General features: G+C 41.3%; 1 pseudogene; it reads right to left on the reverse strand.

Moving 5' to 3' along the window:
- Positions 1 to 909: 909 nt before the first annotated feature.
- LOC101714599 (ras-related protein Rab-5A-like) lies at positions 910 to 1,628 on the reverse strand (annotated as a pseudogene).
- Between the last annotated feature and the right edge of the window lie 6,594 nt (positions 1,629 to 8,222).

Raw genomic sequence — 8,222 nt, forward strand, 5'->3', positions numbered from 1 at the left:
TAAGCAACTCTTAAATATTGCAGAAAATAATAAACATACATGGAGGCTACAATGCAGTACCCTATTTACAGTACAGCTGAAGATAAAATTTAAAACAGTCAAGTTTGAATGTACATAATTGTTAGTGCACTGACTGTATTATGTCCAAAGGGAACAAAATCCTCTTCCCTGCCCACAAACAAGACCTATGTAATGGCCAGCAGTGATTTAAAAAAAATCAGATACCTGGTTTGCTTCATTTCTGTTGAAGGGCTCACATGAAGGGAACACTATTCATTAAAATGCATTTATTAGTTTTCATATTCCTAAACAAGATGGAGTTAACATTTGACTTCATCCCATTTAGAAAAATAAGAAGACTGGCTATAACTTAGATGCTACTAATATTCCTTTTCTTCCTGGAGATGTGAGACTGTTTTCTTGTGGTTAACTTACTGAAATGTGGAATGTACATCTTAGCTAACAGAAGAAAGTTCATGTGAATACTGTAGCTAAGCATAAATATCTTTATAATCTCTAAAAATGTTTCTCAGAAAGCTCAAATTAATAACTTCTAATTTTTTTGCAGATAATTACTGTCCCAGTTTGGAGAAACTGGATGGTTAACTGTGGGTCCAGATAGTCATTTGTTTTTATCCCTAATGATGAGAAATGATTCCCTCCAACTTTCCAGTGAAACAAGTGCATATAGATCTCATTTTCCCTTTCCATGGCTGAAACAATAGTCAGAGGGACACAAACATGTTATTAAAAATTAAGTTCAAAACACTTAAAATAATTCAGTATTAGAAACTTGACTCTATCATATCTCTTGTTTTGGGGAGTCATACTGGGCTGGTTAAATGCTCCAATTCCACTGTTACTTGACATTTAGGAAGCAGAATATTCCAGCTAGTTCAAACTGGAGGTTTAGTTACTACAACACTGACTTCTGGTTGTTTGTGTAGGTTCAGTAAGGTCTACTCCTTTTCCTCTAGCAGAATTTGCTCCTGGATTCTGTGGTTCATTCTTCGGCAATTTTTAGCTATTGCTATGAATATTTCATTTACATTCATTGATGTTTTAACTGATGTTTCCATGAATAACAAACTGTTGTCATCTGCATAGGACTGTGCTTCCTGGAAATCTACAGCTCTTTTATTTTCTAGATCAGCCTTGTTTCCTGATAAAGCTATTACAATGTTAGGACTTACTTGCCTCTGAAGTTCTTTAACCCAGTTTTTAGCTCTTGCAAAAGATTCCTCGTTTGTGATATCATATACAACTATGGCTGCTTGTGCTCCTCTGTAGTACATTGGTGCTAAGCTTTTCTTTTTTCTTTCTTTTTTTTTGGTACCAGGGATTGAACTTGGGTTCTTGCACTTGCACAGCAGGTGGTGAAACCGCTGAGTTAAATCCCAGCCCTTAGTTCTTGACCAGCTGTATCCCATATTTCAAACTTTACTGTTGTGTCATCAAGAAAAGCAGCCCCAGTGGTACTCTCTTGAAATTCATGAAACCGGCCTTTCACAAAAAAAAGCACTAGGCTTGATTTGCCAACAGCAGACTTCCAGAAGTACTAGTTTGAACTAGCATATTTTATTTCCAGTATTTGGCCCATTAGATCTTGTTGCTCCTTGATTAGCCATGTCCAAATTTGAAAGAAGTCCCTAATTTCAGAGTCCTAAATGAACTTCCAGGATGCAAGGTGTCAATTTTTTTTTCTTTCTGGAAGTATAGAAATCTGTAGTATCAGCTCACAGACATCCTCTTTCTCTCTCTTTCACCAACCCTGAGCCCTTCCTGGTCTGAGTCTTGTTTTACAGACAGAGGCCCTTTCTTCTTAGGGATCCAGTGGGTCGACAAAGAGCAGCAAGTTCAAGAACCCAGTCTGAGGCCAGAGGATTGCCTTGAATTAAAGGCCAGCCTGAACTACAGCAAGACCCTGTCTCAAAAAACATTGTAAGCCTGTGTCTAGCGCAGTGCCTAGAGCCTGAAGTCTCAAGTCATGGTTGTGGAATTAATGAATGAGTTGCATAGACTTTCAGTGGAGCTTTTAATATTCTGGAAATCTGTTTGCAACTATTTTATGGATTCCATTTGTTTCCTATGTTGGGATTCCATCATGTTCCTCAGCTCCTCTATTTTTTTATCTGTGTTCTCTCTAGATTTATTAATCATGTCTTGCACAATGGACACAATCTCTGCTGTTATCTGAGAAGTTATTTCTGATTTTATTTTTTCCAGATCCTCTTCTGTTGCCAGTTCAGGGAGTCCAGGTGGTTGAGTATCAGATTGTTCCATCTCATTTCCCTTTGGTGATCTGGAAGTCTGGCTTTGAGACTTGTTTACATGTCTTCTCATTTTATGGGGGCAGTGGGGGGGGGGTTGTGGGGCTGGCACCCATGTGGCTCACCTACTCGGCACTTGGGGCAGTGGTATGGTGACCCAGAAGGTTCACCTCCTCTCTTCTGGCAGCAGCTCTGCTCCTCTGCACTCAGGGCAGTGGTTTGGAGGCCCAGAAGGTTCCCTAATAGCTTATTTTTAAGTATACAACTTTTGAATGTATATGGAATTAAACTGACATTTGATATATGGAGAAAGTCAAGGGCCAGAAATATTTTCCTGAATTACTAAGTAGGAATTGTCTCATAATGTATTAAAAACTTCATTTCTATATGCAAAAACCTCCATTGTTATATATTAAATTTATAAGTAATACAGTGGTGCATTGGTTCATGAACTTAATTCTTACCATGATGCTAATTGCAGAACTGCATATTCTTGCAATTCAGTTGTGACCAGAATTGTGGAAAGAATTAAATTCATGAAATAAGGTATCACTTGTTAGCTATATCTATTATTTCGTTTTTTCTTTCTTTCTTTTTTTTTTTTGTTGGTACCGGGATCGAACTCGGGACCTTGCGCTTGCGAGGTAGGTGCCAGAACCACTGAGCTAAATCCCCAGCCCCATATATCTATTATCTCTATTTAATGTTTTATCACATTAGTTAGAATTTCAAAGGACATTATATAAAAATTGTAACCTTGGACTTGCTGGTGTGTTGCTTGTTTTTTGTGTTTTTTTGGTACTAGGGATTGAACTAGGGACCTTGCATTTGCTAGGCAGGTGTCAGAACCACTGAGCTAAATCCCCAACCCTGTTAATTTTTTGAGAAAAGATCTCACTATGTCCTTAAGTGGGCCAAGCTGGGCTTGAACTTGTGATCTTCCTTCTTCAGTCTCCCAAAATGCTGGGATTACAGGCATGTGCCACCACACCTGGCTTCCTGGTCTGTTCTTGGTTCTGATGATGAGTAATATGTATTTACATAGAGATTCTGGGAATTTAAGTCTTCTGCAAGCAAGAGAAGCCACAGCCCTAGAACCCACAGATCACAAATACTAATAGACAAAGACTTCTGAGCTCTGTAATGAACTTGGATAATGGGTATTAAAGTGGGGAAGTTGTGATCAGGACTGGACTCCCCAGGCAGAAGATGGCTAGCACCCATCTTCAGTATGATTACTCTCATGAAAAAGTCTATGGACTCCAGAGATCTTGGCATAGGCACTTCCATTCACAGGGGCTGAGGAACTGAGAAAACGCATCTGTACCAGAAAAAGCAAAGAACAAAACATGTTTTCATAGAGAGGTGGAGAGAGAGCCAAGAACAAGAGACTTTCTTTGCTCTTCACAGCAAGCTGTGTCTTCCTCTGGTCTTCTGAAGCCCAGTTGCTCCATGAATAATACCCCAGGGTCTTTATCAGACTTTCCTGTTTTTACTAACTTTAGCTCTTGTCATTTCTATTTCTTGAAAGTGAAAAGGTCCTGAATAACAGAAGTCCACATGGGTTGAATGAGCTGTCTTCTGCCACCGCTCACAGAAGCCATCCAACAAAAATAGTTTCAAGAACACTGCTTATGTGCCCTGTAGCATCCATACTTGCCAACAGAGAGCACAACACTGAAAGTTTCTACAGTTCAGGGGAAGCTTTGGAATATAGACTGAAGTTAAGATGAGTGAGGACAGTAAAAAAGAAAATGAGAAATGTATGCTTCCACCCCTTCCTCCCACTCCCATAACTAGGAAAGACACTTCTATTTTTCACCAGGAATTTCAGATTACCTGTTTTGTGCTAGGCACTAGACACACAATAGTGACTTATATATGACCACTTGTCCTCAAGGACATTAAAATAGAGTGGGATAATGAGATTTAATTTCAACAGAATGTGAGAGGTGCTGAGTGAGGTTTGCAGAAGGTGGAGAAGGGTCATTTTGCTGAGCAAGGGAGTCCTAAAGAATAAAAAGAAGAAAGAGATAAAACAGGAAGTCAAATCATGGCTACCTCAAGCTGACACCCGTGTTGACAGCAAAAAACAGAGGCCCCAAATATCTTCCTGTAACAATCAGAATTTATTGCTCCTTCTAATATGCCATGGTGGTGGTGGAGTGGGGGAGTAGAGGATGGAGAACTTGTTGGAGATTGGTAAACAAAGCTGTAGAGTTTCTGTTTTCAAGCTTAAATTTGATTTGAGAACATTAGTACTAGAACAAGCATAGGTAATACATCATAGAATCTGTAGTTCTGATGGGTACTTATTTTTGGAAGGTAGTAGGCGGCTACAGTCATTTTGAAGCTCCTAGTATTGACTTTCAAATTCAATTCCTCCACCCAAAAGAAATAAAAAGTCTAAGCTAAGCTATGAATAAAGAAGGACTGAGGAACACCTGAAATCCCTGAAGAGTACCTCTGTAATTATGGATTCTCCATTGTGGAGGTCATTAACCGCACCATGGGCCTAGAGTATTAAAGTATTTGGAAATTAGAATAGTATGTCCATGAGATCACGTAGTGCTGATGTTTATGGAGGAATTTTTAAACAATATTTTTTGTGCAAAGTTGAATGATTAAAAAAATATTAAGGAGAAACTAAATCAGTCCCCACTCTTCTCCCTACCCTCTAGCAATCTCACTTGAGTGATAAATACACATGAAATAAACAAATAATAAAGACAAAAGGGAAAGATCTATACTTGGCAATGCTTCAACACTTTTTTCCATTAGGATTGCACTTCTAAACTTAGGTGATAGGCCCCACAGTCCCATGGTGCCATGAGAAAACCATGTCTTTTGAGTTAATGGGATCTAAATTTTAGGCAAGGTTCTCACAAAGGTGCAAACAGGTGATAAAAGCTTATGCTGGGAAGTTGGAAGAGCTGAGTGCTTGGCCTGAGGACCAGGAGGCTGAAAGCCAAGTTAACAATGGTCATCCTGCCTCCAGGACAGTGCAGAAGGCAAGGGGAAGAAGCTGCAGCAGCAGCAGGGACTTAGGAGGACACACAGAGGTCCTAACTAATGGCTCCTCCTGCCAGGAAAGGATATAAAATGTCTTCTCTGGGGCTTCAGGAGCAGGGCAGAGACTATCATCCATCAGGGGGAGTTCCAATCTTAGTTGCCAAGAATATATGTGTAAGGTCAGACAGAGGCACAATTGAGACCATGGAGGCAGGCAAAGTCTAAGCAACATGCGATGAGTTTATTGCCATCTGGGTGCAGATGGGCCAAGGGCGAGAAGGTCGTTGGCACTGAGAGGAGGGTGCTCATGGTTATACGTGGCATTTGAGGTAGGGGGGGGCCACTGGTCAAGAGGGTAGAAAATTTTAGAGTTCTGTAGGTGATGGGCCTGGGGCTGGCTGATAAACAGGGCGGTGGTGATAGCAGCAGGGCGGCTGATGGGTTCTTGTTATCTCTGTGCTCCTGTGGATGCAGGTAGCTGGTCTGCTTGGTTGGGGTCGGACTTGGGAAAGCCTGTCAATGTGGAAATGGCTTTAGAAATGGGGAGACCTAAGTGACAGTGCTATTCATTCTGTAAAAGTGTAAATATTACAAACTTTCCATCAAGAAAGAAAAGGAAAACCATGAGCAGTCTGTATCACATTCAATAGTGACATTTGAATTGTGTCTTTACCTGCTGGTATTTGCTGAGTAAGCATAAGAAATCTCTTCCACCGGCGGAAAGCTCTGCTTCTTTTGGTGTATCGGTTCCTTTGCCATTTTATCTTTCAGCTCTCATCTGTTCAGCTCTTCCACTTTGCAACTGAAACTATTGGAAAATGACATCAAGGTCTATATTGTCATTTTTCTGATTGAAGTGTGAGGTTTTTAATCACTATCAATCAGTGATAATGTATTTAATCACAATTAATTAATAACAAGTATTTAATCAAATCAATTATTGAGCACGTTCAGGTAGCACCAAAAGAGATGTTGAGAATGTAGCGTCAGGCCAGAATGTAGCGTCAGGCCAGAGTTCTACTGTGGTTAGGGTATGCTTGTGGAAAATCCATCCTAAAATTTCCATAGTAAAAGGGGAAATATACTGGACAATATAATAGATTAAGAACTGATAGGGGCTTCTGGAGAGGGGAACTGGTCAGGGTAATGAAAATTCTTAGGGTCAGGGGATATGGATTTGAGATTGCTTCTGACATCTATGAATTCTGCTACTTGCTTTAGATGCCCCAGGCTTTGCTCTCTTTTCTGCATACAATGTTACACTTCATAGGCCTAATTTGATAATTTCCTTATTGTTGTTACTGTTGTTGTTTTGCACTACTGAAGATTAAACTAGGGGCTTTAGTCATGGTAGGCATGGAGCTATTCCATCAGCCCCAATTTGGTAATTAAACAAACTAATATGTGAAATGTATATGTGAGAGTCCTAAGGTCATATAACAATGGTTTAACAATGTACGGTTTAAAGGACAGAATAAACTTACCCTTAGAATTTTGGGCACTGGAAGTAAGCCAAGTTTTATTTGACTCCTGCTCCTCCAACTGCCTTGGTATTGTACGTGATCTCATTAGTGTGAGTGACCTTGGTTGTATACATGGCCTTGGTCACCTATGGTGAAATGATCTAACCCTGGAGCCAGACTTCTGGGCTTGAACCTTGATTCTTCCCCTTGCTAGCTGTGGAAACTTGAAACTTTTCTCTGCAAACCTCAGCTTCTTTATCAATAATGAGAGATTTAACAGCAAAGCACATCTCAAGAGGTTGTTGTGAGGATTAACTGAGTTGATAGATGTAAAGGCCTTAGGAAATCACCTACAGCACAGCAAATGCCTGAGAAGGAGGAGGAGGGGGAGGAGGGGGGAGGAGGGGGAGGAGAAGGGGGGAGGAGGGGAGAGAGGAGGGGGAGGAGGGGGGGAGGGGGGAGGAGGAGGGGGAGGAGGGGGGGAGGAGGAGGGGGAGGGGGGAGGGGGAGGAGGAGGGGGAGGAGGAGGGGGAAGGGGGGGGAGGAGGGGAGAGGAGGGGGGAGGGGAGGAGGATGGCGCTGGTGGTGGTGGTGGTGAAACTCTGTTATGGCTTACTTATATCTAGATGTCCCCCCAAAGCCTCATGTGCTCATAGGTGGGACTTTGGGGAGGTGACTGGTCCATGGGTGTGTGACACTCATCACTGGATTAGTCCACTGATTGGTTTATAGCTGGGTTTGTGATTGGGAGATGAAGCTGGTTGGGAAGAGGTAGGTCGCTGTGGGTATGCCCCCGAACTGCGTACAACCCTGCTCCCTTGATGGCTTGTTGCTTCCTGCTTCTTTCTGCCACATCATGAACTTGTTCTCTGTCATCCAGCCCTGCCTTGAAGCCAGCTGACTATGGACTGAAACCCATACAAACTGAGCTAAAATAAACCTTTCCTCCTTTAACTTGTGGGTGTTAGGTATTGTGTCTCAGCAACGAGAAAGTAACTAAGACACTCTCCAAGCCTCTTTCTCCCTTTTTATGAAGTAGGGAAAATAACACCCAGTTCACAGGACTGTTTTGGGATTAAATGAAATATTTCAACACCTACATACTTGCAGGAGTCACTGAGTTTGGCACCATGATCCCTATTCTATGCCAGTTAAAAGTCATTGTGATAACTCTACTCCCTTGCCACTAAGTTTATGAATGAGTATCTGACTTTTCTGTTCAAGAAGAGTTTAAGTCTGGTATTTGCTTCCATGAACACTTCTATCATTCCTACAAGATTGCTTATCAGGGAGAGATGGCCTCTGATTTGTGTCTGCACATGACACTTCTCAACCCTTTTCACTCAATTCTCATATATAACAACAAATGAGTGGGCATATATAAAATAGGCAGATGCCAATAAATTATAGTAAAATAACATTTCTGTAGACCACAAAGACCTAAAGAAACTGGATACTGGACCAGCCTTGGTCTTAG

The sequence above is a fragment of the Heterocephalus glaber genome, unplaced genomic scaffold (genome assembly GCF_053883595.1).
Source record: "Heterocephalus glaber isolate CG9 unplaced genomic scaffold, H.glaber_assembly_v1.0 deba00001666, whole genome shotgun sequence".
NCBI classification, from domain to species: Eukaryota; Metazoa; Chordata; class Mammalia; order Rodentia; family Bathyergidae; genus Heterocephalus; species Heterocephalus glaber.